The sequence below is a fragment of the Chionomys nivalis genome, chromosome 18 (assembly GCF_950005125.1).
Source record: "Chionomys nivalis chromosome 18, mChiNiv1.1, whole genome shotgun sequence".
Taxonomy (NCBI): Eukaryota; Metazoa; Chordata; class Mammalia; order Rodentia; family Cricetidae; genus Chionomys; species Chionomys nivalis.
Window position 1 is genome coordinate 10,565,716 of NC_080103.1, and position 26,280 is coordinate 10,591,995.

The following is a 26,280-nucleotide window of genomic DNA, read 5'->3' on the forward strand; positions in this document are numbered from 1 at the left end:
GCGATGGTGGAGAATTACTCTGTTCACTAAAGTCCTTGAGTAAGCCGTCTTCCCCTGCTTTTGCGCAAGCTCCAGAGTCGCTTTGACAGCAGGGCCAATGTACTGTGCTGGCTCAGCTCCCACCCTGCTCTGGGGAAGATGATGAGCACCTGCTGAGAAGCCTCGTGTTCACTCGGTTTTCTGCAGTACATAACCAAAGATAATAAGCACCGAGGGGCTAGGAATTGATTCTCAATATGTCAGTAGTATGGAAAATTTCAGAAAAGTCGTAAGATATACCACCTAAAATTGCTCGGGAAAGATTAAGGATCTGGAAGACTTTTGCCTAGAAAGAGGTTTTCTTAGTGCCAGCATTGAGGATTCTAAGAGGCTCGTGAACCACACGTGATACCAGTCAATTAGAAGGCTAAGAATCACAGTTGGCTTTAAGAGTGGGGGAGGACCGGCATCAGGAGCTGCTTCCAGGGTGGTGACGGTGGGGGGCTGGTGGTGAGGTGGGGGCCACTCATCCACCCCTCACCAGCCACATGAGGGTGACAGCTGACTGCTTGCTTGGAAGCTGGTTTAGAAAGGCCTGGTCCTGTGGGAGCCATAAGCTCTTAAAGGGACTTGGCAGAGCAGTTTCTAATGTCCACAGAGGTGCGTGCAGCTTCCCTGCATCTCATACCCAGAAACTCTGTACATACCCTCTCACCAAGGCGCGGGCCTGTTGCCCTGAGCCAGGTGCAATCCATCAATCAGGAGGTAAGGTGCCCATGAATAAAAACTGGTGATAAACTAGACTGCCTCCATCTTAGGCTTGAAAGCCATCTTACAGTGAAGACAAGCTAGGCTCGTTCCTGATTGTGATTAACCTCTGTTTCTCAAGGATTGGGCCATACCCCACCTGTAACTTTAACTATGAACGGTTCTGTTCTGCCGTTCCAGGGAATGGCAAAAAAAAAAAAAAAAAAAAAAAAAAAAAAAAAAAAAAAGTTATTATAACCATCTTGCAAGCCTACCTTTGTTTCAAAGGGTTATATGACTACCTTGCAATCGTGTCTTTGTTTTAGGAGGCTGTTCTGGTTAACTTGTTTAGGTTCTGCTCCTGTAACCCCACCTATTTTGCCCAAATCTCCCACTTGGAAGGCCCCTACCCCTGAGCTGTAAAAACCCTTGTCTCCCTCACATCCAATGCTGACCTCTTGAACCCCATCTTAGGGAGAGGCAGCTCGTGTACACAAATAAAAAGCTTGCTTTAATCAATTGCTTGTTTTATAATTAATTACAATTAATAACTTTCTTTAACTAATTTGACCATGGTGATTTGGGTCAGAGGTCTTTCTCCTCCAATCTTTGGGATTAATACTGTACAAGTCAAAGGTCTGGTTATCATGCAGAGAAAGGAAAGGGTTTTGTTAGCACTGTACACACACATTATTGGGAACAATAAAAAACAGATTTAGAGGGTCAAATAGTGTTGTAAAGAGCACGGCAGGCTGCGTCCGGCAGCCCAGCTAGCTTACATCCAAAATAATTACACGGAAACTGTATTCACTGCCTGGCCCATTAGTTCTAACCTCTTATTGGCTAACTCTCGCATATTAGATTAACCCATCTCCATTAATGTGTATCGCCACTTGACTGTGGCTTACCGGCATGAGTCTAACCAGCGTCAGTCTCAGAGAGGAGAGCCATGGCGCCTGCCACACTTCCCTTCTTCCCAGCATTCTGTTCTGTCTACTCCCATGTAAGGGCTGCCCTATCAAAAGACCAAGGCAGTCTCTTTATTCAACCAATGAAAGCAACACACAAAGAGAAGAAGGACCTCCTACACCAAAATAGAAATTACTAAATGAGCACAATCCCAGAGAACCTAGACAACAAAGAGGACCCTAAGAGAGACATACATGGAGCTAATGTACATGGGAAGTAGAAAAAGACAAGATCTCCTGCCGGGAGGTGGTGGCGCACGCCTTTAATCCCAGCACTTGGGAGGCAGAGGCACGCGGATCTCTGTGAGTTCGAGACCAGCCTGGTCTACAAGAGCTAGTTCCAGGACAGGCTCCAAAACCACAGAGAAACCCTGTCTCGAAAAAAACCAAAAAAAAAAAAAAAAAAAAAAGACAAGATCTCCTGAAAAAATTGGAAGCGTGGGGACCATGAGAGGGGGTAGAAGGGGAGGGGAGAGGAAGGGAGAGGAGTGAAGAAAAATATATAACTCAATAAAAACAATTTTAAAAAGAAATTACTAAATGAAATAAAAGTAATAAAATCAACAACTCCGCGGAAGAGTTTAACAAAAGAGCAATCACTCCTGAGAGCCAGTGGGGTGGAGGGTGAGGAAATCCGAGGTGCAAAGCAGAAGACACGGCCAAGCACACCCTAAGAAGTAGCAAATGGGGTGAGAATGGGAGAGAGAACGGAGGTGTGTTTAAGATGAGCTTCTCAGTTTTTCAGCCACGTGGGAGTGTGTGTGTCGAATGACAAGATCACTGCAAGCTTGACCATCAGAGTTCAGTCCTCCGAACCCATGGGAAAGCTGAAGGAGAGACCTGAGCTCAGAGTTGTCTGCCCTCTCACCTCTGCGCACGCACATGCACACACATGTGCGAGTGTTAGAGCAAATTTAAAAATTAATGAAAAGATAAGTCAATATATTTTATAAACAAGATAAATAGAGGTAAATAGATAAATAGAGAGAAATTCATGACTCTGCCCACCACAGTAAAACCTTGGAAAATCAAAGACAAAGAAAAAAAAATAGTGAGATGGGCAGACAGGAAAAAAAAAAGAATCTATTCCAATCAGTAGCAGGTAGAGAACCACTGACTTCTGAAAGGCAAAACTCAAACGCAAGTGTCTTCAACGTGCTGAAAGGAAGTAACTGCCTCTGAGGATTCCGTGTATAGTAAAGACAGGCTTCGGCGATCAATGCAAGATAATGATACTTTCATGGGGTTTGAGGAAGACCTGGGACAATTCTTCACCATCAGACAACAGATCAACATGAAGAAAAAACCTCAATGCTACTTCTCACAAAAGAAAGGGAGGGTGAGGGTGGTCTCAAGCAGAAAGATAGAGACACAGAATGAAGTGAGGGGCAAGACAGAAACAAGTCCATGAGGATAAATCAGGAGTGGTATCGTAACTTTGTTAGGGTTACTAATGCTGTGATGAAACACCATGACCCACAGAAAGCTGGGGAGGAGAGGGTTTATTTACTTACACTTCAATGTCACCATCATCAAAGGAAGTCAAGACAAGCACTCAAGCAGGGCAGGAACCCAGAGTCAGGAACTGATGCAGAGACCATGGGGGAGTGCTGCTTCCTGGCTTACTCTTCACAGCTTGCTCAACCTGCTTTCTTATATAACCCAGGACCACCAGCCCAGAATTGATACTGCCCACAATGGGCTGGGCCCATCCCATCAACCACTAAGAAAATGTCCTACAGGTCTTCCTACAGCCAGATCTTATGGAGACATTTTTCTTTTTTTGGTTTTTAGAGACAGAGTTTCACTGTAGCTTGGAACTAGCTCTTGTAGACCAGGCTGGCCTCAAACTCAGAGATCCACCTGCCTCTGCCCCCCCAAGTGCTGGGATTAAAGGCGTGTGCCACCACTGCCCAGCTCAGAGACATTTTTCTTAATTGAGGTTCCCTCCTCTCAGATCACTCAAATTGACATAAAACTATCAGCACATATTAACTCTGTAAAAATGTGTGAATACTTTTCCGGTGTCTGTTAGCTTTTCCTGAGATAAACAGGTAGGAGGGAAGAAAAGATTATTTTGCCTCAGGGTTTGAGAGGCTTCCATCTGTAGTCACTTAGCCTTGCTGCTTTGGACCTGTGTTGTGGAACAGAGTATTTGTTTAACTATGTAGAGATGTGTTGCTGTTTTACCTTGCCTGCCTAAGGCACCTGATTGGTCTAATAAAAAGCTGAATGGCCAATAGCTAGGCATAGGAATAGGTTGTGTGTTGTCGTTTCGACAGTCATCTTCTTCTGCCGTCCAAGTGCTGTGATTACAGGTATGTGCCATTATTCACCCCAGAGCCCAAGTTTTTAACCATCTGGCGGAAACCATGAGAAAGATCCCCGGACAACATCACTTCTGGCGCAAAGATGGATGACAGTGCACCGGTGAGTTTATTGTCATGGTGACAGTACCCAAGAGACACAGTTTGGAGGAGGCTGTGTTTCGTTGGGCTCACAGTGGCAGCCCGTGGTCCTCTAGAGGACTTAGTGCTGTGGCCTGACATGAGGCTTGGTGTCATTGTGGGTACTGTGCGGTGAGGCAGACAGGAAGCAAAGAGGAGGGGTAAATGCTAAGAGGCTCCTTCAGAACACAGCCCAGTACCTTCTTCCAGTTAGGCCCCATCTTCTAAACATTTCAACACCACCCAAAGTAGTGTCACCATCAGGGAACCAAGGCTAAGACACCTGAACTGGGGTGAGGAAGGGTATTTCATATCCAAACCACAACATGTCCAAACACTTAGGCTTCTGATGCTCACGGCTCTCCTGCTCATCTTTCTCCTCCCTTCCCCCGTATACCAAATGCTCATCTATATGGATTCTTTATCCAAACTGCCTCTCTCTTCATGGAGCCAGCAGTATCCAGAGGTACTGGAACCTTTAAGAGGTAGTCCTTAGTGACAGGTTTTCAGGGCACTGGGGCATGCCTTTGAGTGGGATAGTGGGGCCCCAGCAACTTCCTCTTTATCTTTTCCTGGTTGTGTGGTAAAGGATTTTGTTCCATAGATGCATAGACCATGATATCTGGCCTTACCACAGGTCCAAAAGCAACAACCAATCAAAAATGAACTAAAATTTCTGTGCTGGTTTCTTTGTCAACCTGACACAAGCTAGAGTTATTTGGGAAGAGGGAACCTCAAGTGAGAAAATGCTTCCTTAGGATTGCCCGTAGGAAACTCTGTGTGGCATCATCCTGATTATTGATGGATGCTGGAAGGCCCAGTCACTCCGGGACAAGTGCTCCTGGGCTATATACGAAAGCAGACTGAGTAAGTCAGTCAGCAGCATCCTTCCCTGGTCTACTTCAGGCCCTGCCTCCAGGTTCCTGCCCTGACTTCCCTTCATGAAGGACTATATGCTGCAAAATAAAATAAACCCTTTCTCCCCAGGTTTCTTTTAGTCATGGTGTCTATCACAGCTAGGAACCTAAGACAACTTCTAAAACAATGAGTTAAAGTAATACAGTTTCCTTTTTTTAAAAAAATTCCACCCTATTGTTTGTCTTTTTTAAAAAAACTTATTTATTATACAGCGGTCTGTGTACATGCATGCCTGCAGAGCAGAAGAGGGCACCAGATCTCATTACAGGTGGTTGTGAACCACCATGTGATTGCTGGGAACTGAACTCAGGACCTTTGAAAAAGCAGACAGTGCTCTTAACCATTGAGCCATCTCTCCAACACATAACACAGCTTCCTTATGTTGAGCTTTCTTCTGTGTTTGTTAGTGTTTGAAGCTGAGTAAGACACTGTATCTATCAATAAATGATAGTTTTGTTTTGACTATAGATGTGTCCATATTTCTATTGCAAAACCGTCACTTGGGATACAGTGTTGCAAATGGAGCAGAATAGGCGTGACTGACGTAGGGAAGCCAGTGTTTGAGCCGTTTATATTTAATGGATTTAAGAAGTATTGTAGTGCCGGGCGGTGGTGGCGCTCGCCTTTAATCCCAGCACTTGGGAGGCAGAGGCAGGCGGATCTCTGTGAGTTCGAGACCAGCCTGGTCTACAAGAGCTAGTTCCAGGACAGGCTCCAAAACCACAGAGAAACCCTGTCTCAAAAAAACCAAAAAAAAAAAAAAAAAAAAAAAAAAAACAACCAAAAAAAAAAAAAAAAGAAGTATTGTATGAAGGATGCAGTTGATGATGGACAGTGAGTCTGGAGAGAGTCCAGTAAATCCAAACAAGTAAGCTGGAAACAAAGTGTAGTGTTGAGAGACTGGGAGTGTTTATCTAAGGGAAATGTCAAATTCTGGGTCAGACAGTAAGATGAATGTTAATGAGGGCACATGGACCAGGCAGGGATAGGGACAGGTTTCTGTGATGGACTGTAACTCAGAACAGTGCGCTGCTCATAGGGAGCTCACGGTGCTGACGTGGAGGGTGGCATGGCTACTGACCTTGGATTCTCTGGAGTGTGGTGGTGCAGAATTTGTCACTATGTTTGCATCCGAGGCTTCCTGTAAGTTAGGAGTTGAGAGGAGGAAGGGTAAGTTTGCAGGTTGGGAAATAAATGCACGTGGCCCTTAGATGGCATGCTTGCAGAAGCTGTCTGTGTCTTAGGGGTTGGGCAAAGGGCAGCTGGAAGCAATCACTCTGCAAGATCAGTATGGAGCTGGGGTTTCTTGCAGATCTCAGGTTTGTGATTTAGTCTGCAGCCGAGTCCAGAACCTGAGGCCTGGGTTGTTTGTCAAAACAGAAGCACAATTATCAGAGTGACTCTCGTCTTTTAAAAAGTTAGGAGGACTCCTGGGCCCAACCCCTATGGCAGCTGTGCTGTTCAGTTTAGTTCCCTCCTGAAGGACTGGGGCGACAGATCTCTCCAACATTTAAACTCTGTCAAAATAAAAATAAAGAGAAAGCACATACTGTAGTTACAATAATTAGGAGACTGATCACATCAACAAACGTCACATGCAACCCAAAATTTGATTATGCCCGTCTGCCCCTATAGTTCCTTTAATGTTAATTCTTCTCATTTCTTCCTTGATTAGACTAGGTCCCCACAGAGTGGTCACCCAAGAAACACAGAGACAAACACCAAGGCAACCATCTGAAATTAAAAATTGAGGATTAGGGATCAGAACTAAGAGATGCATGCAGCCTAAAAGCTATTTTTTCAGGTAGAGTTGGGTCAGGCAAAACAGACACGGTTTCCTCTAGTACAATGTTTGTATAAAAGCAACTGGTTTGGATGCATTAGCTACTTTCTAATCGATGCTGAGACCAAATCAAAGCACGCACCTTTGTTGAAAAACTAGGTCCTTTCACCCTTCAAAGCATAGCATATAGGGAGCATTGGTGGTTCAGTGGTAGAATTCTCGCCTCCCACGCGGGAGACCCGGGTTCGATTCCCGGCCAATGCAGTAGTCTCTTTCAGAATTCTGTTTTACATTTCTAGCTCATTAGTAGAAACAGCACATAGTGTCTGAAATTCTACTATACTGTCCATTAAATTCGCAGTCTTGCCGTTCTCCGACCGCACCAAAGAGTTAAACATTGAAAATGGTGGAGCTACGATACTGCGTGTCGGCACCTAAGATGACTGTTTTCTTCTGACAGAACCTTAGAAACTGCAAAAGCCTGCAGGTCCCCAATTCCGGCTGGACTTTAGGCTGACCACTGGGTGCGGTTCCCTACAGAGAAAAAAAGAGAGCCGCTGCAGGGGGTAGGCCCTGGGTCAATCCATTGATCCCAGAATGGCGAGGATGGGGGATGGGCGAGGATGGGGACCGACTCAACCAGAGGACCCAGATGCGTACCCTGAACTTAGGAACCCAGTTTGTCACCACCGCTAGCGGCTGTGCTCTCCCGGTGTTCCACAGGCCCTTCAGAGTTCGAAGGAGGAAGCAGTCCATATCCCTGGCAATGTGTGTCAACAGAATCAGCCCCAAAACTGTACTTTTAATAAGAAAAAAACAAGTTCAGTTTTATTTGTTTCTTAGCACTTGGGGAGGCTTCGGGAAAAGTGTACAGCAGAAAGTCTTTCTGTGTGGGCACAGGTGAGGTGACTCAGCAGACAAAGGAGCTTGCTGCTAAGTGTTGATGATCCGAGTTCAATCCCAGGAACCCATGAGGAAGGCCAGAACTGACCTCGGCCCTCATGTGCCCACAAATAAACACACACAACAAGTTAGACAAAACTTTTTTATTTTAGAAAAGTAGTGTGAATGCCACTGTGGTACAAAGATTATTGATTCGCCAAATTCTCTCTTATCCAAGAATAGCTTAATTTAAGATTTTTTTTTAAAAAGGGGGTTTTAGACAATAATCCTTCCATTTATTTATTTAGACACAGGTTAGCAGTGAACTCAGTCTCCACTCCCCAAGTGCTGGCATTCCTCGATGTTCAGTCAATCTCTCTCTCTCTCAATCTCTCTCTCTCTCTCTCTCTCTCTCTCTCTCTCTCTCTCTCTCTCTCTGTTTTTATTTTTCAAGACAGGGTTTCTTTCTGTGTAGGCTTGACTGTCCCAGAACTCACTCAGTAGTCCAGGCTGTCTTCCAACTCAAGGCTCAATATTTCTCTTTTAAATAATGTATTACAGCTGGCGGTGGTGGTGCACGCCTTTAATCCCAGCACTCAGGAGGCAGAGGCAGATGGATCTCTGTGAGTTGGAGGCCAGCCTGGTCTACAAAGTAAGTGAGTTGCAGGATAGCCAGAGCTGTTACACAGAAAAAACCTGTCTCAGAAAACCAAAATAAAATAAAATAATATATGTACTTCTTTGCATTCAAGTTTCTTTCTTCTGCTAGTACGCCTTTCTGGGTTTCGCTAACAGACAGTGAGTTTTTAATGGCCATACTGTGCTGAAAATATCAGAGGTTTTGTCATTGTTCTGAGGTTTGGCTTTTTTGTTCTCTTTTGTTTGAACTTGTTTGGAAATCTCTGAATAAAGACGTCACGTGCTGCATAGCTTCTTGGTTGGTTGGTGTTTGTTTGCTTCTATCACTTTGCTCTGCACAGGGGGCAGGCTTCCAGGAGACTAACCCGGGAGAGCTTTACTGGTCAGTTCTTGTCAACTTTTCACCAGCTGTAGACATCTAGGAAGAGGGAGCCTTGTTGAGACACTGCCTCCACCAGATTGACCTATAGGCGAGTCTGTAGATGTTTCTGGATTAATGATTGAGGTGGGGAGATCAGATTGCTGTGAGCAATGTCACCCCTGGACAGGTGGCTCTGGTGGTAAGAAAGCAGGCTGGGGAGAGATGGAGGAGGTACAAAGGGCGCGAGTCCCACAGTGTGTCCTCAAACAAAGACACCGGGAAGCCATAGTCAGCCTCCCCAGAAGTCAGATGCCCCCAAAGGCTGCTGAGCTGAAATCTTGCCTCCCAGGACTGACTTCCTGGGCAGATGGTCACAGCTGGACAGCACCTGAACTTGAGACCTCCGGTGAGAAATTAAGTCACGCAGTCAATAACCTTGGTTCCCACAGTCTAATCTCCGCTTCATCCCCTGAGCTACAATAGAAGCTACTTCCCTGCAGTTATCTTCCTTTTGATAGGACATGCAGTCAGGAAAGGAGTCTTTCATATAGATCACCTTTGGGACCTTCGAAGATAAGGTCGTCCAAGCTCAGAGAATTGCCTTTGTTTGTGTGTGCATATAAACTGGACACTTTACAGAATTAGAGGAGAACAGAAGGGGAGGTCAGCAGGGGAAGAATAAAGAAACTGATGCAGAGAAGTACGGAGGGGAGAGTTCTTTCCGCCCTCAGATCTAAGTCCCACGCTTGCTGTGAGTCTTCTGAACCCTGAAGGGAGGAACAGTGAGGCTGGCACTCCTCAGAGGTCCCAGATAGAGAGGGATTGACAGCTCGAGTCTAGCTTCAATTATAGAGAGACCCCCTGTCTAAACTAGAAAGAAAAGGGCAGGGAGCGCACCCTTTTAACCAGTACTGGGGAGCAGGGACAGGTGGATCTTTAGGGTCTGAAGATCCCGCTCCCAAGCTACTACCCAGGGTGACTCAGAGGAGGCAGATCAGGAGTGAGGATTGAGAGATTTCTGTAATAACTTCACACATGAGCTGAGACCATTCTCTCTATTATTCTGCGGCTCTAATTCTCTTGCTCTAATTGTCCCTGATTCTCTTTACTTCCAGTTTTCTCTGTCCTAAATCATTGGTTCTGATTTTCCCCTGCTTCCTTGTTCACCTAGCTTAAGTATTCTTTTTACAGGAGGCTTGAGGCAACAAGGAAAAAAATTACAGGAGTTGTATCTCACTGGTCACAGTGCATTCCTTAGGTAAACGATGAGGACAGAGCCACTTACCATGATAATGCCAGGTTTCAAGGTTTCTGGTGTAAGACTGTGACCAGAGGCTGAGGCCATATCACTCAGTGAGACAAGCCTAGAGACAGATTTTTATCAACCAGACTTGGCAAGTGAAGAATTAGCATGATTTTTTTAGGTTGCTTTGTGTTAATAATCTTGTTAGACATCTGCAACTCCTTGTGCATATCTGTAAAGTTTTAAACTTATGATCCATTTACAGAAGCATTCAGTCTAGTTTGAACTTGTTCTGAGGTAAAAATGAGCTGATTGTGTGTAGCTCTTCTTAGATTAGGGAGAAATTGCTGTTTTCTTGTGTTAGTCTAAGTAAAGGGAACAAAACATGCTTTTAAATGTCTTACAGTCCTCGTGGGACAATAGATCCAGTTATAAATGCTAATACATTTTTCTATGTATCAAAATTATACAGCTTAATGAGAAGTCATCTTCCTGACTACCCTCTGGATATCTGTGCCCGTAAAACTGAGATGCAATCACAAGATTACAGATACATATCATATAAAACTGCACACTACGGTGCAGGTATTAGGGAGACACCATAGCTGCTTTCGCAAATGTGTAATTGCAGGAATATCACTTTCCAGAGTCCGTGGTCCCGCAGACCCTGCCTGGACAGGATTCTCCTCCATCAGTGAATCATTCCTCGGTGGTTGATACCTGAACACTAGTTGTCGCCTGCTGTGACTCTCACCAATCTCTGACATTAAGACTAGCCTGGTCTACATAGTAAGTTCCGGACCAGCCTCATGTACATAGTCAGACTCTGCCAAATAAAAAACAAGAACCTCTGCCCCATGACCTGCAGCCACCCACCTAGGCAAGCAACCCTCCATCTATACAACTCAGACACCTCAGCAGTCAGAGTTCTGTTGTTATATATAGTCTGAACATTATCCGTTTGTACATTTAGTTTCTTAAAAGGACGGGCCCATAGTTAAAGCGATCCTGAGCAAAAAGAGCAGTTCTGGAGAGATTACCATTCCAGGTCTTAGAAATATGGCAGAGCCATGGTAATAAAGACAGCATGGAAGCGGCACAAAACCAGACACGTGGACCAGTGGGAAAAAGCCAAGATCCAAACAACTACTAGTGACTTCAGCCATCTAATGCTTGACAGTGATGCCAAAACCATATGCTGGGGGAAAGAATGCCACCAATGGTGCTGGGGAAATTGCATGTCCACCCTGCAGATTTCTGAACTGACATCAGACAGAACAATACACTTGCTAGACGTCCCTTGAAAACGAGAGGATGCTTTGCCCTCACACTCCAACAAGGACTTCCTTGGTCAGGTATCATGGTCTTCACATTTGTCTTCTGAGAAAAGGTTCCGTTAGTATCATATAAAAAGCTGATCTTTGTCCAGTAAGGGAACAGCAGACATTAGCGGATACTCCCCTCCCCAGAGAAGCTGAATCCCTGGCTGCTCTCCATTGTGGTGTCTGTGCTCCCCTTGACCCTGATTGTTCACACCAAATACAGGAGAATAGGATTAGACCTCTGCCACCTTTCATCAAAGCTAACTATAAATAAACAGAGACCTAAACATGGAACCTGAAACACTAATACTGCTGGGAAAAAAAAAAAAAAAACAACACACAGGCAGTACCTACGTGATACAGGGTATAGGAAAGGAGTTTCTCCATCTGCCCAAGAATTAAAGCCAACAACTGACAAGTGGAGCTTCGTGAAGCTAAAAAGCTTCTGCACAGATAAAGAGACAATCAATCTGGTGAAGAGGAAGTCTACAGAAGAGGAGAGAACCTTTGCAAAATATACACCAGCAGGAACAAAAGAGAGACGGGGGGAGAGGGGGGCTATAAGAAAAAAGTAGGCCTGGACTTGAAGAGAGAATTTGAAGAAGAAAGAGGAGGAGGAGGAGGAGAAGGCAGCTAAGAAACATCTTAAAAATATTAATAATCCTGAGAAATTAGAGAAGTGTAAGTCGAAACCACTTCGAAATTTCATCTTATCCCTGTAAGAATGACAAAGTTTTTTTTCAAAAAAAAAAAAGATGCTGAAGAGGATGTGAGAAAAGGGAACCTTGACTCACTATTAATGAGATATTGAACTGGTCCAACTTCTCTGAAAGCGGTGTAGAGATTCTCAAACAGTTAAAAATAAGTCTACCATATCATAGGGCCGAGCTGTCTCACCCTTAGCATATTTTCAAAGGACTCGGCCTCCTCCTCTACAGCCGCTTCTCAGCGTGTTCCTCAGTGCTCTCTCTACTCCCAACACCCAGTGAGTGTCCTTCGACCAGTGAGTGGAAAATGACAATGTGCTGCATACACATGATGGAATAAAACTCCGTTGTAAAGAAACATGGAACCGTGAACTTCGCAGGGAGATGAAACTTCTAAAGACCCTATAGAATGAGGCAACCCAGACCCAGAAAGACAAAAGTTGTGTGTTCTCTCTCTTCTGAGACTCTCAACCCCAAATCCTCAGATGTGAGTAAAATCCTGGAGTAACTGCAGAAACCAGGGAGGAAAAGGGATCATTGCCAGGGTTGGCGGGTGGAGGAGCAAGAGAGAGGGAATAGCAGGACACAATGATGGGGGCGGGGGGGGGGCAGAAAATGCAAGAGATGATAATTAGGGAGCGGGATAAGCTCAGAAGGAAAGAGGAAGCAAAACAACAGGAAGGGAGTATCAAAAGGTCATAAGAAATCATTAACTAGCTACCCCAAAACAAAATAAAACAAAACAAAACAAAACAAAACAAAAAAACCCCTCTCCTCTGTGTGCGTGTCTTCTGGTGTGTGTGTCTGTCTGCCTGTGTGTGTGTGTTTGTGTCTGTATGTGTCTTCTGTTTATGTGTTTGTATGTGTGTCTGTGTTTGTGTGTCCCTGTGTGTGTGTTTGTGTGTGTCTGTATGTGTATGTGGTTCAAATGAAATTTTTCCCATCTGGTCTGACAATGATCCCTCCAAGAGTCAGAGACCACCTAACAACAACAACAAAACCCACTAGCTATGAGAAGCCCTCTTTTGAGTTGTTGCTTAGAGTCACCTCTCTCAAAACATCACAGGCGATTGCTATTGTTCTTGGTTGTCCCCCAGAGGTAGAAGGAAAGTCCCCACCGCTGAAGATACTGTGTACTTCAGACACAGGGCCCAGAGGACCCTGAGCTGGAACTGACCTGAGACCCCTCTCCCTAAGGAGTTGTTTCCATGATACCAGAAGGAAAATAACCAACAGCCCTGCCCAGCTACAAACCACAACAATGACCAGCATTGCAAAAAGACATTGGCAGCAACCAACAGCCTTCTAATTGGACCTGAGGGAGTCACTCCGACAGGCCTGGCCAACTACTAGGGCTGGTGAGATCACAGATATTGTGAGAAGGATAGATATAGTGAGATCATAGATATTGGAGGAGGAACTACAACCTCCCTTTGCTAAACCAGCATTATCCCTAATTTGTCTTTATAACTGCAGATAAAGCCAGGCAGTGGTGGCCCACGCCTTTAATCCCAGTACTCGGGAGGCAGAGGCAGGCTGATCTCTGTGAGTTCGAGACCAGCCTGGTCTACAAGAGCTAGTTTCAGGACAGACTCCAAAGCCACAGAGAAACCCTGTCTCGAAAACAACAACAACAACAATAATAACAACAACTGCAGATAAGTATAGTCCTCTCCTCTCAAGAAAGCTTCCCTTTGAAATAGAAAATCACAACCAATCAAAATACAGAATTGTGGAACCCAGTCCCAGTGGATACATCTATAAAACTCTCCAACCCCTAAGGCTCGGGAAACTTTTCGGAAGACGGGTAGAAATACTTGAAGAGCCAGGGGATCAGGGAGTTTGCTGTGAGATTGTGTCGCCTACTAATGTCAGAAGTGACATGAAGTCTCACCAGCAGGACTGCCTCAGCGTGTACTGACCAAAGACAGCAACAATATGCTAACACTAGGCTAGGATGGACAGAGGACTGCAGGGGACCGAGGAATGCTGGGGGCAGGGGAAATAGTCTTCCCCAGGGAAGAGCGCAGCAGTCGGTTCCCTAATACCAAATGGTCAGTCCTGAAAACACACAAGCAAGTAAGTACACAGACCGAGTGGTTGTATTTAGGAACATATATGTTTACACACCCACAGATGGAATTAATGGGAAAAGAGGCCATGCATTTGAAAGCAAGCAAGGAAGGGTCCATAGGAGGGTTGGGGGGAGGGATGATGTAATTCTAATCTCAAAAAAATTTAAATAGTAATAAAAAAATGCTGGAGACCATTCCAGAAAAGCACAACCAATCAAAATGCAGTTGTGGAGTCCAGTCACAGGGCATACATCCACAAAACACTCTCAGACCTAAGTGATCTCACGGATCACTGTAGAAGACTGGAAAGACTGTAAGATCCAGAGGGGCTGGGAGTTTGCTGTGAGACTGTGTCTCCTAGTGATGTCTCACCAACACGACAGCCTAAGCAGGAGCTGAACGAGGACCTGCTGAAGAGCACCGGAAAGCCACGAAAGCCTCAGCCCTACACAAAGGACTACCTGCAGCTAAGGAATGCTATGGTAGGGAGTCCTTTCCCAGGGAAGAGCACACCAATTGGTTATCCAGTACCTGAAATACAGCCTGAAAAAATGCATATGGCTAACAGTATACAGAAGCGAGCAGGCTGTATTTATGTGTTTAGAAATATAGACCTATGCAATACAGTGAATATGTGTGTGTAACAGCAATGGGAAAAGAGAGCGTGAGTTTGAAAGAGAGTACGGGAGTGTTTGGCGGGGAGGAAAGGCAAGGGGGAAATGATGAAACGTCATTATCTCAACTAAGAACTATTTAAAAAAAGAAGAAAAGATAGTACCGGCCCAACAAGTTCTACTGGAGCTCCCTGGGTGTTAGCTTCACGCAGGTCCCACCTGGGCAGATCCGGGTGGCAGACTTGTCGCAGGGCGGGGCGGGACTTCTGAGTTTGGGGACGCTAAGGAGAGGGAGATTCGGCGGCTGTTCAGGATCAAAACGCAGGCTTCGGCAGGCTTCAAACGACAAGAATTCGTTCCAAACACTCCAGGTCTTTAAGGCTCTGGAATTAACCCAGGAATTTTGCAATAGCTGTGCGCTATTGGTTAGTGGGTATTCTCCATCAGAATGTAACCAGTGCGGCAGCTGTGTCTCTGTGGCGCAATCGGTTAGCGCGTTCGGCTGTTAACCGAAAGGTTGGTGGTTCAAGCCCACCCAGGGACGTCCCGTGACTTTTATGTTAAGGTCTGCAATAGGACAGACTTTCTTACAAAATTACTTACTTGACCTCTTATTCTAAGAGAAAATACTCTTGGGAAACTTGATTAGGTCCGCTGTTAACTGAGCAGGACCCCCCACCCCCAAATAAACCCCTTTCTGTGGGGTCTTGGACAAGAGAAAATATTCTCGACCAATACTTTGTTTTTGTTTTTCTGTCAACTGTAATGTCAATATAATAATACATACTGCATTATCTACAGGACAAGGTGGCTTTAGTAATTGCTCCATCCCATAATGCTGCCAGGAAGGGCAAAGTTCATCATTATCATGTTTGCCTGATATTCCTGAGCCCTGGGTTGATCCCCAGCACTTGAAAGGAGTTGTTGGAGGATCTGAATGGATAAGGACGTGTGTTGCTCTTACAGAGGCCCTGAGTTCGCTTCCCCACATCCCATTATCAGCAGGAAAATCCACCAGCGTCTGGCCTCTCTAGGTGTCTATGCACACATACACAAGCCCTTTTTAAAAGTCGAATAACCGTGCCTCTTCTTCCTCTGTTGTGCCAGTATCTATTCCTACACAGGTGGCTTTAAAATTAGGCTATTTCCATGATTTTATGCTCACACATAATGCTAGCACAGCCATTCTCATACAAATATCATTTGCTAGTCATCCAAGTGTTTCTAGGAGGCTGAGCCCTAGACTTAGAAATGCCGTGCCGCAGAGATTACAGTACGCCGGCTAGGAATGGCGTTCTGTGAGAGTGTCGCTCTCCTCGGAAGTGGGAGGAAGGCGCAGCACACAGCAAGGGCTAAGCAGGGTATCTCTCTGTCTGCCCATCAGCTACATCTTCAAGATACTTTGTATGCTTGTCATTTTCTGGTGACCTGGTCAGCCAGGGCTAGGGTAAGCGCCCAGAGTGACTCCTTGAGGAGCTTTATACTCAGCCATCTTTCCCAAAAGGAGAACTGTGTCACTGACCCCTGATGTTTGTGCCTCCTCTGTCGGTGACAGGAGAGAATCAGTAAAACTCGCTCTGTTGTTCAAAGTTTTCCAAGGGAACAGAACCAACTTCTATCTGTCTATTGATCAATCAATGTTCATTTTAAGATATTGGCTCACGTAACTGTGGAGGCTCGGCAAATTCAAAATTGGCCGTGTGACCTGGCAAATGAGTTTTGGAAGAGTTTTGGTTTAAGTATGTCTTCTAGGACTAGTAATGTAATGTTAGAATTATATAAGTATGTTATGAAATAAAAATATATAACTGATTCTCTCTTTGGGAAGGACAGCCGTTTTAATTAAGGCCTTCAAGTGATTGGACGAATGTTGTGGAATATTTGTTTAATTATGTAAAGATGTGTTGCTGCTTTATCTCGCCTGCCTAGGCACCTGATTGGTCTAATAAAAAGCTGAACAGCCAATAGTGAGGGAGGAGGTATAGGCGGGACTTCCAGGCAGGCAGAGTAGGTAGCAGAAGAAATTTAGGCCCAAGGAAGAAAGAAAAAGAGATGCCAGGGGCCAGACAGACAGACGTGGAGGAAGCAGGAAAGTAGGACATGCAGAATGAAAGAAAGGTAAAAAGCCCCAAGGCAAAATGTAGATGAATAGAAACAGATTAAATTAAGCTAAAAGAGCTAGTGGGACAAGTCTAAGCTCAACCGAGCATTTATAATTAACAATAAGCCTCCGTGTCTCTATTTGGGAGCTGGTTGGCAGCCCAAAGAAAATCCCAGCTGCAGATGAAACCCGCTCACATTCTGTTTCATTCAACATTTACTCATTTAAAAAGTGATCTCACTTAAAATATACCTTTGCACCAGACAGTGGTGGCACACACCTTTAGTCCCAACACTCGGGAGGCAGAGGCAGGTGGATCTCTGTGAGTTCGAGGCCAGCCTGGTCTACAGAGCGAGTTCCAGGACAGGCTCCAAAGCTACACAGGGAAACCTTGTCTTGAGAAAGAAAACAAAGCAACAACAACAACAAAAATACTTTTGCCTGGTCTACACAGTGAGTTCAGAACAGAAAGAACTATGTAGAGAGGCAATGCCTTTTGTTGTAATAATGAGCGGCAGGGCTGCGTCCCCGGCACCCAGCCGCCCGCATGGCTAGCTTATGCCCCGAAATAATTACACGGAAACTGTATTCTTTTAATCACTGCCTGGCCCATTAGCTCCAGCCTCTTATTGGCTAGCTCTTACATATTGATCTAACCCATTTCTAATATTCTGTGTAGTACCACGAGCTGGCTTACCAGGAAAGATCTTAACCTGCATCTGTCTGGAGTGGGAGAATCATGGCGACTCCTCACTCGGCTTCTTTCTCCCAGCATCCTGTCTGTTTACTCCACCCACCTAAGGGCTGGCCTATAAATGGGCCTAGGCAGTTTCTTTATTATTTAACCAATGACCTTCCTCCATCATTTCCCCTTTTTCTGTTTAAACAAAAAAAGGCTTTCATTTTAACATAGTAAGATTACATATAACAAAATGGTTATCAAGCAAGAATTACAGTTACAATATTTACATCTATTTTATCTCTTATCATAACTAAGGAAAACTATAACTATCTATCCATTCTTCAACTCCATCAAAGACTCCAGAAGGATATAATATTACCTAAGTAAACAAGAAATCCAAAACTCTAGAAATGACAGAGACATCTCACTGCCTGGACAGTCACCCAAAGTTCTTTTGTACCGTTGGGGCATCCGTCTTCGGCCTTCAGGCCCATAGTATCCAGCAGACTCTTCCATGAAGCAGGAAATTCCAAAGACAGTTCAGTCACTTTTTGCTGTGTCCTGCAGAATGTCTCGCAGACTCTTTCATGAGTCAGGAACCCCGAAAGACCATCTCACCTTTAGGCAAGTTCAGTAGTCCTCTCTCTGAGGGTTCTCTGTGTCCAGTTTATGCAACAGTCCAGGCAAGAGCAGTTTCTTGCCCAAATGGCTATCAAACTCCATAAGGAGCCTCTTCGATGCCCATCTTCCTCTTGAAGTAGATTGGTGCTGTCAGGAGCAGATGTGTCTCATTGTCATAAAAAGCCCTAAATTATTAAAATATTAAATGCCATATTCTGTAGCCTTTGAAAGATATGAAGAATGCCTATCTAACTGAAATATATCTATGCTCATCTAGAAAATCTAACTAGCACGACTACAAGCTTTACTATTATTGATGATTGTCCATTAACAACCTATATTTCCTAATTATACATTACATTTTTAAATGAACTACACAATCACAATACCTTAATCAGGATTAGAAATACATATGTATATAACAAAATTGACCTTCAAATCCACACCAATGCAAATTATTCATATCTATATCATATCCCCCTTTAAATGTAAAAGAACATTTATAAACAATATTTGGGAATATGGGCGCAGTTTTTTCTCTCCAAACTGCTTCCTGCTGAATGGGGGCGCTGTTATTCAGATCTTTCGTGGTGTAACCTGTGTGTCAGGGTCATCTCGGTTGGCAGTTGAGTGAAGTAATTTTCTGAAGGTGTTCACAGCAACCTTTCAGGAGGGCGTGGTCTATCATACCATATTGGGATAGACGAAATCCACAGGGTCGCATCCTCTGTGAAAACAAAAGAAGACCCTCTCCAAAGCATCATATCCTTAGACCCATATTCTGAAATCATAATACCCTTGTATCCATTCTGGTTTAGCTTGGCAGCCCATATAATGAAATGTCTCTCTGTACTTAGCTCCTTTACAGTCAAAAATTTTAAAGAAAACACAATAATACAAAGAATCCAGACTCTCTGTGAATTTTTCATTTTTACGTGGCTTATTTTTCTTTATTTCTTTTAATCTACAACTATCTGTACTCTGTCTCTTTAAAGACTTTACCCTTTTTTTAAGACATTAACTTTATTCTTTATATATATTTTTTTCTCTCTCAAGCCTACGTACATTCATCCAACAGTGTCTGAATCAGTTCTATTGTGAATCTGTAATTTTTTTACTATCCAGGAGCATTTTTTAAAATGTTAAGCGCTTCTTAAAAACGTAAGTTGCAACATTTAGAGGTATTATGGTACTGCCTGTGTTGAATATGAGTGTTCCTACCTCTATTTTTGTATGAGTATGCTTATAACTTTGTCCATATTGTATTGATACATCTACCATATTACATTGTACATTTCTACCTCTGATACTATGACATTGTTTACAGTTGAAGATCATTGTCTTCATATATTGCACAGTTGTTTATTCTTTTAGTCTTCAAAGTTAGATAGGTATTGAGAATTATATGTTTGTCATATTTATTTTTAAGTTTATCAGGTCTTTTAGTTACATAGAGATTATATTTAGTATAGATAGTATGATCTTCAGCCTCTTCGAAGAGCTATAGAAAATGGCCTTTAATCTAACCTAAAATTTCTATGCCAAAGAGACACAATTACTCCTGGCAACACCACTCTACTCCCGAGAGAACGTTGAGCACCAAAGACACTCCACTGGGAGCTTGTCTTCTTGGCAGAACTGGCCTTTGGGTTAAGAAAAGCCCATACCTCAACTTCTGACAAAGATACAGAATATCCCTAAGTGGATGAAACAGGATTGTCTTATCTTGCCAAGACAGGGTAGGATAGTCCTAAGAAAGTTCCTTGCCTTTAATAATGGTATGCCAGTTATGTTAGGCCTTAGCCAAAGTTGGTTGACTCAACATTGCAAACGAGACTTTGGGTGATTGCCCAGGTAGTCAGTTGTCTCTGTCAATTGTTGCACATTTTGGATATCTCTCGATTGTTAAGTGATATTTATTCCCTTCTCAGATCTTTGACGGAGTTGAAGATTATATAATTGTAGTTACTCTCTATGTTATTTAGACTCCTTGAGATAGAATGTTTAGCAAAAGTTTTGTTCTCAATATTGTTTGTTATATTTATTATTTGTTATTATTGTATATAGTTGTATTTGGTTTGGTTCTATCTTATTTAGACAAAAGGGGGAGATGTAGGGACATAGCCCCACCCATTGGGGGCGTGTTCGCCTCGGGCTAATGTTTACGGATAAATCTGCCGGGTGTGAGCCCAGCAGCCCTTTTTCTTTTGCTCCGCTTTTCCGGTACACCGCGGGAACCTGTGGTCCTGTAAGTTTATTTCCTTATTAAAGCTGTATATATCTATATAATCTGTCTACATTCATTTGCGCCACCACAGCCTTTAAAAAAAAAAAGTAATTTAAATATGCCTTTGCCAAAACATCCAACATCTTGTTGAACCAATTATCTATGTTCTGTGACCTAACTAGGTTGGCACATAAAATTGACTATGATGCTGTCTCTGTTATCTCTTGACTAGAGGAAGTGTTTTTTTTTTGTTTGTTTGTTTGTTTTTGTATAAACTGTTCATCCGAGGCATATGATAGTCAATAGAATCCCACACCTTTTTTTTTTTTTTTTTTTTTTTTTTTTGGTTTTTCGAGACAGGGTTTCTCTGTGGCTTTGGAGGACTCCCACACCTTTTGACATGGGTACAGAAACAGCTCCACAGAACTCATTCCTTTATCTGTTGACTCCAGCTCTTTTGGGTTTTTGGTTTTGATTTTTGTTTGTTTGGTTTTAGTTTTTCAAGACAGGGTCTCTCTGTGTAGCTCTGGCTGTCCTGGAACTCACTCTGTATACCAGGCTGGCCTTGAAGTCAGATCCGCCTGCCTCTGCGTCCTGAGTGCTGGGATTCAAGGCGTGTGCCGCCACCACCACCCAGTAACAACTTTTTCTCTCTATTGTGTGCTATCGGTTCTTCTTCTCCCTCAGTGGTGTGCATGTGGACTTCTGGTTTGATTTTGTGAACTGAGCATCAGGCATGCTCTCTGCTGCGCTGTGGCCAGCACTGTTCCATTCTCCATCAGGTGACACCCAGCAGCTAATGCATCTATGGGTTGTTTTTATCGGCAGTTGATTTGTTCTAAGGTATTTGTTATGTTTTGGAGTTGGTACTCCTGGTATTCGATTCTACTGTGTTGAAATGGTTCACATTTTAGCTAACACTGGATAACAATTCTTTGCGCCCAGCAGGTGTCAGTATATGTCTACAACACGGTCACCATCTTCTCCCTGAAGAACAGGACCGTCAATACAGGTGCCCCTGGCCTCCAGCAGAGCCATGAAGGAAGGGCTCAAGTGTTAGAATACTCTTACGATTGTTTAAATGGGTCGGAGGAAGGCAGAAAGAGAGTCTGTCATTATCTGGCAGTAAATAAATATGTGCTCTGTCACGGGATCCAATGGGCACAGACCTCAAGTCTCTGAGACTGGGGCTTTTTAACACAGCCCTTAGGGAGACGCTTAAGACCCAAGCTCTATGGCTCTATTGTGAGTCATCAAATGACTTTCTGAGTGTCAGAAAGTCAGGAGCCACCTGGAGACCATGGTCACAACCACCCGGACCATGGTCACAGCAACCCGGACTATGGACACAGCTTCCTGGCTGTTCTAATTTCTAAACTACAAAGCAGTTTCTCTCTTCCTGTGCTGGAGATCAAACCCAGAGCAAGTACACAACGGGATAACAGGCAAGTACCCTACCACCCCAATCCTAGAAAAAAAAATAGACCATCTCACTGTGGGATGCAGGCAGCCTCAAATCCATAGTCCTCCTGCCTCCACTTCCAGAGTGCTGGGAATAGAGGTGTGGGCCACCATGCCTGGCTTCTTTGCGGAACTTGACATGGGCTAGAGTTGATGGTGCACACCTGAAACCTGAACCTTACCTATTACCCCCACGCTTAGGAGTCTGAGGCAGGAGGACTGAAAGTCCAGGGACAACCTGGGCTACAGAACAAGATCTTGTCTCAAATAAAAGCCTAACTGTCACAATAAAACCCATCTACAATTTTTTCCCCTTTCTTGGTTTTTCAAGACAGGGTTTCTCTGTGTAGCTCTGCTGTCCTTGGTTTTTCAAGACAGGGTTTCTCTGTGTAGCTCTGCTGTCCTTGGTTTTTCAAGACAGGGTTTCTCTGTGAGTTCGAGGCTATCCTGATCTACATGTCGAGCTCCAGCACAGCCAGGGCTATGTTGAGGGATCCTGCTTCAGAGAGAGACAGAGAAGCAGCGATTTTAAGGTTGTCTGAAGGTGGCAGAAAGGCAAGGGCACCCGCCATCAGGCCTGACCATCCAAGAGCTTGATCCACGGAGCAGGCATGGCAGAAAGAGATCCCACTGCCACAAACTGTCAGGTGGCCTCCACACGCCAGCAATGGCACAGACACACCTCCCCCACAAACACAACACAGAAAAGAGTACTTATTTATTTTGTGTATGTGTGTTTGTGCCTGGTTGTATGTGTGTGCACGACACACATGCAGGAGCCTGAGGGGGACCAGGAACACAGACTCGGGTCACCCCAAATACCATGTCCCGACTTAGTGTCAGTTTCATGGTGTTTCTGTAGAAGAGAACAGAGAAATCCATACATCAAGAGCCTTGTAAAATGCAGTGGTGGAGACATGAGGTGGGCAGGTTCCAGCGAATCTGGAGACCTCTGCTGTAGGGCTGGCTCACTTGCTGCCTGGCTTCTCTGACTTCGTATTGGCAGAAGATAGGGGTCAGCCAGTACACAAACCAGCGACAAGGCTGTTAGTCCACGGCTGTAAGCAACCATCGGCTATTTGGGGGTTGGAGAAAATTCAAGATGATTTGTTTCTGGTCCTGCAACACTCCATCCAGCTCTCCTCCGCAAGCAAGAAAGTTTAATAAGCCAACGGGTCGAGGGTGAGGGGTGTGATGTCACCCTTAGGTGCCGGTTGGGGGCGTGGTCTATGCAGATGAAGGAGCGCAGGGGCTGCCGGGTCCTCACCGGCTGCGGAAATGCGAACGATCTCTAGGATCTCTAGTGGCGTGGAAAGAAGGAAGTGCGGGTCCGCGGGTAGCAGCAGGGCGCAAGAATTGGGTGCGCGTCCGGAGAGACCGTGGAGCAGGCACGGTTAAGTGACCGTGTGTTAAGAGTGCAAGGTCGGTGGGGCTGAGTGGGGGCTGCGAAGGAGGAAAGCATACTTACCTGGCAGGGGAGATACCATGATCACGTAGGTGGTTTTCCCAGGGCGAGGCTCACCCATTGCACTTGGGGTGTGTTGACCCCTGCGATTTCCCCAAATGCGGGAAACTCGACTGCATAATTTTTGTTAGTGGGGGACTGCGTTCGCGCTCTCCCCTGGCATCTCTGGTGAGAAACGACAGACTAAATTCAGCTCAAAAATCTTATGTACAACTTGTTTTCTGTTAGTCTCTGTATGCACACTGAAATATTTTAGGAACTCAAGATCTTTGTTAAGGTTTTCCCAACGGTCAAGAAAATTAAGACATTGGCTGAAGACATTGATTGGGCTTAGAACGAAATTCAACAACTTTACCAGCAGGACAAGTCAGATGGTCAGTTGAGCACATGGAGATTGTGCCAGCTTGCTAACTTTATGTCAACTTGACGTAAACTAGAGTTGTCTGAAGAAGACTTGAGAAAATGCGTTCATCACATTGGGCTGTAGGGAGCCTTTGGAGTTGTCTTGGTTAACGATTGGTGTGGGGTGGTGCCACCTGTGGGCAGTCCCAAGACGTAAGGAAGCAGGCTGAGCAAACCTTGAATACGGAGAAAAAAGCTTAATTTTTCCATATAAATACTGTGCAGTATCAGCAGAAGGGTACACAGTCCTAAAACAGGTTGATGGCAGAGGCCTACAAGGAGAATCAACATAGGTCTCCGTGGAGAACAGGGTCCCCCCCCATGGTAATGCTATTTTTATTTCCATGTTAGCAACACAGATATTTGGTAATATTTTACACTTGACTTCAGTGCTCCCAGAGTCCTCTGTTTCTTTCAGCCTCTATGTATGGCCTATCTGGTGGCGCAGGCCAGTAGGATTTGCTGAAGGAGGCAGAGCCAGGAGCGTCTGGAGTTGAGATGCCTGTTAACATCTCTCTCAGTGACGTGGGAGTTGAGTGCTGGCATCTCAAACTTTTTCTATCTTTCTGATTTTTTTCTTCTTTCTTTCTTTTGGTTTTTTGAGACAGGGTTTCTCTGTAGCTTTTGAAGCCTGTCCTGGAACTAGCTCTTGTAGAACAGGCTGGCCTCGAACTCACAGAGATCCTCCTGCCTCTGCCTCCCGAGTGCTGGGATTAAAGGCGTGTGCCACACACCCACCTCCCCAGTTTATCTTTCTGATTCTTAAAAGTTTCAAATTATAAAAATTATCCCCTGACTTCCAAAGGATCATTCCTTATGCCCTTTATCTTAAGTGTAGGAATTTAAAAAGTAATCTTTTTTGCCCTATTCAAACTTCATTTGTCCTCATTCACTGATCTCATTACTTTCTTGCCACTCAGAACCTCACTCACTCTGAGCCTCCTCCATATCTTCCTGTAAATTAGTAGGGAGGTTTGTGTAGCGTGTGTATTCCTAGGAACTTCTTCAGTTTCTAGTGAGCATTCTGCATGCTGTGAGGACACTCACCCCTCAGAGATGGGTGGGAATGGGGGTAGAGACTCACATTTATTGAATGATATATTTTTATTAAACTCTTGAAGCAAATTCACAAATCACGAAGTCTGTTTGTTTAGTTCTGTAACTGAGGCTTCGTTGATAAGTATTCCAGAATATAAGCAGCTTGAGTAAATTGCCAACTGCTGTGTAGTTTGTAAGTGCAGAATCAGGATTTTTCCAGGATTGTACCCCTGCCCCCCACAGAAACTGGACTTGAACTCCTGATACAGAAGAGAAATACCAGCACACCCAGCTACAAGATGGCTTTTATTTCTATATCTAGGGAAAGTCCATTAAATTAATGCTTGTTTTTCAACAAATATATATAAATACATATGAAATGTTTTATGTGACAGGCATTGTGTAAACACGCAGGTTATGAGGTAAACACGGAAGCCCTTCTTTTCAAACAAAGATACTCGGCACTATGTAAACATCTCATTGTGATGTATTATGCATTACTTGACAACTAAAAATAAACAATAAGCCTAAATAATGGTGCCCAGAATAATGAATAGGTCCTAGCTAAGACTCATGGAGTACCTCAAAGTCAGACCAACGAGACACACAGCAATACAGTATTATATTGGGAGTGTCCACAAGTGGCAGAGGGTGTTGTCTTGTCTGGGACACACCTCACAACTGACCTGGAGATGTGACTGCCTCTCAAGGTCATGGTATGGAAGGGACACTAAGGAGGGACACTAAGGACGGGGGACCCGGACGTTAACAAGGGTGAGAAGGGAGGACCTTGGAGACTTAGGATCCCCCACATCTTTTTTTTTTTTAAATATTTATTTATTATGTATACAATATTCTGTCTGTGTGTATGTCTGCAGGCCAGAAGAGGGCACCAGACCCCATTACAGATGGTTGTGAGCCACCATGTGGTTGCTGGGAATTGAACTCAGGACCTTTGGAAGAGCAGGCAATGCTCTTAACCTCTGAGCCATCTCTCCAGCCCCGATCCCCCACATCTTAAAGGAATCTGAAGGATGCAGGAACTGAGACAACCAGGATAGAAAGCCGCATCAATGTTTGGCTCTAGGGCCCTGAACTGATCCAAGCTTCCCTCTCTCCACGATGTACCCGGCGCTTTTCCAGTCCTGGGCGCTCATTCTCTCGAGTTTCTGTGAGAATCTAAGGCGCTGCTGTTGTTGTCCTCGGGGCATTTTCCATCAAGTGTGTAGATCTTTGTCCCCACAATCCCTCCGTTCGTGAACTCTAACTTTGAGCAAAAGCTTTAAATGGAGTCTAGATTGACCTTGGAAGCTGTTGAATTGGTGTTTTTGTAAGACTTTAAGACAATTCTGAAGCCATTTTGATAATTCTGAATCCTCTCAGCCTCTGTGCCATAGTGCTTCCCCTCCTCCCCTAGGAACCAAGGACCTAACAGCTACACTCGCATGTACTCAGTTCCTGAACAATTACCCATATACGTATGTTTTGATTCGGTCCCCTGGGAAACGGGGTCAAAATGACCTCTTACCTCACCTGATCTGGCAACAGCTCTCCAGTCAATTATTGGTAATAGCCCTTTCGAATAAGCCAATCATAAT

The 26,280-nt window shown here is 44.4% G+C and overlaps 3 non-coding genes across 3 annotated transcripts; all 3 read left to right on the top strand.

Moving 5' to 3' along the window:
* The first annotated feature begins 7,035 nt into the window (after positions 1-7,035).
* Trnag-ccc (transfer RNA glycine (anticodon CCC)) lies at positions 7,036-7,106 on the top strand. The gene has a single exon. It is a non-coding gene; the product is annotated as a tRNA-Gly (tRNA).
* Positions 7,107-15,155: 8,049 nt separating this feature from the next.
* Positions 15,156-15,229, top strand: Trnan-guu (transfer RNA asparagine (anticodon GUU)). Its single transcript has one exon. It is a non-coding gene; the product is annotated as a tRNA-Asn (tRNA).
* Positions 15,230-23,237: 8,008 nt separating this feature from the next.
* LOC130890267 (U1 spliceosomal RNA) lies at positions 23,238-23,401 on the top strand. The gene has a single exon (XR_009058712.1). It is a non-coding gene; the product is annotated as a U1 spliceosomal RNA (small nuclear RNA).
* Positions 23,402-26,280: the final 2,879 nt, after the last annotated feature.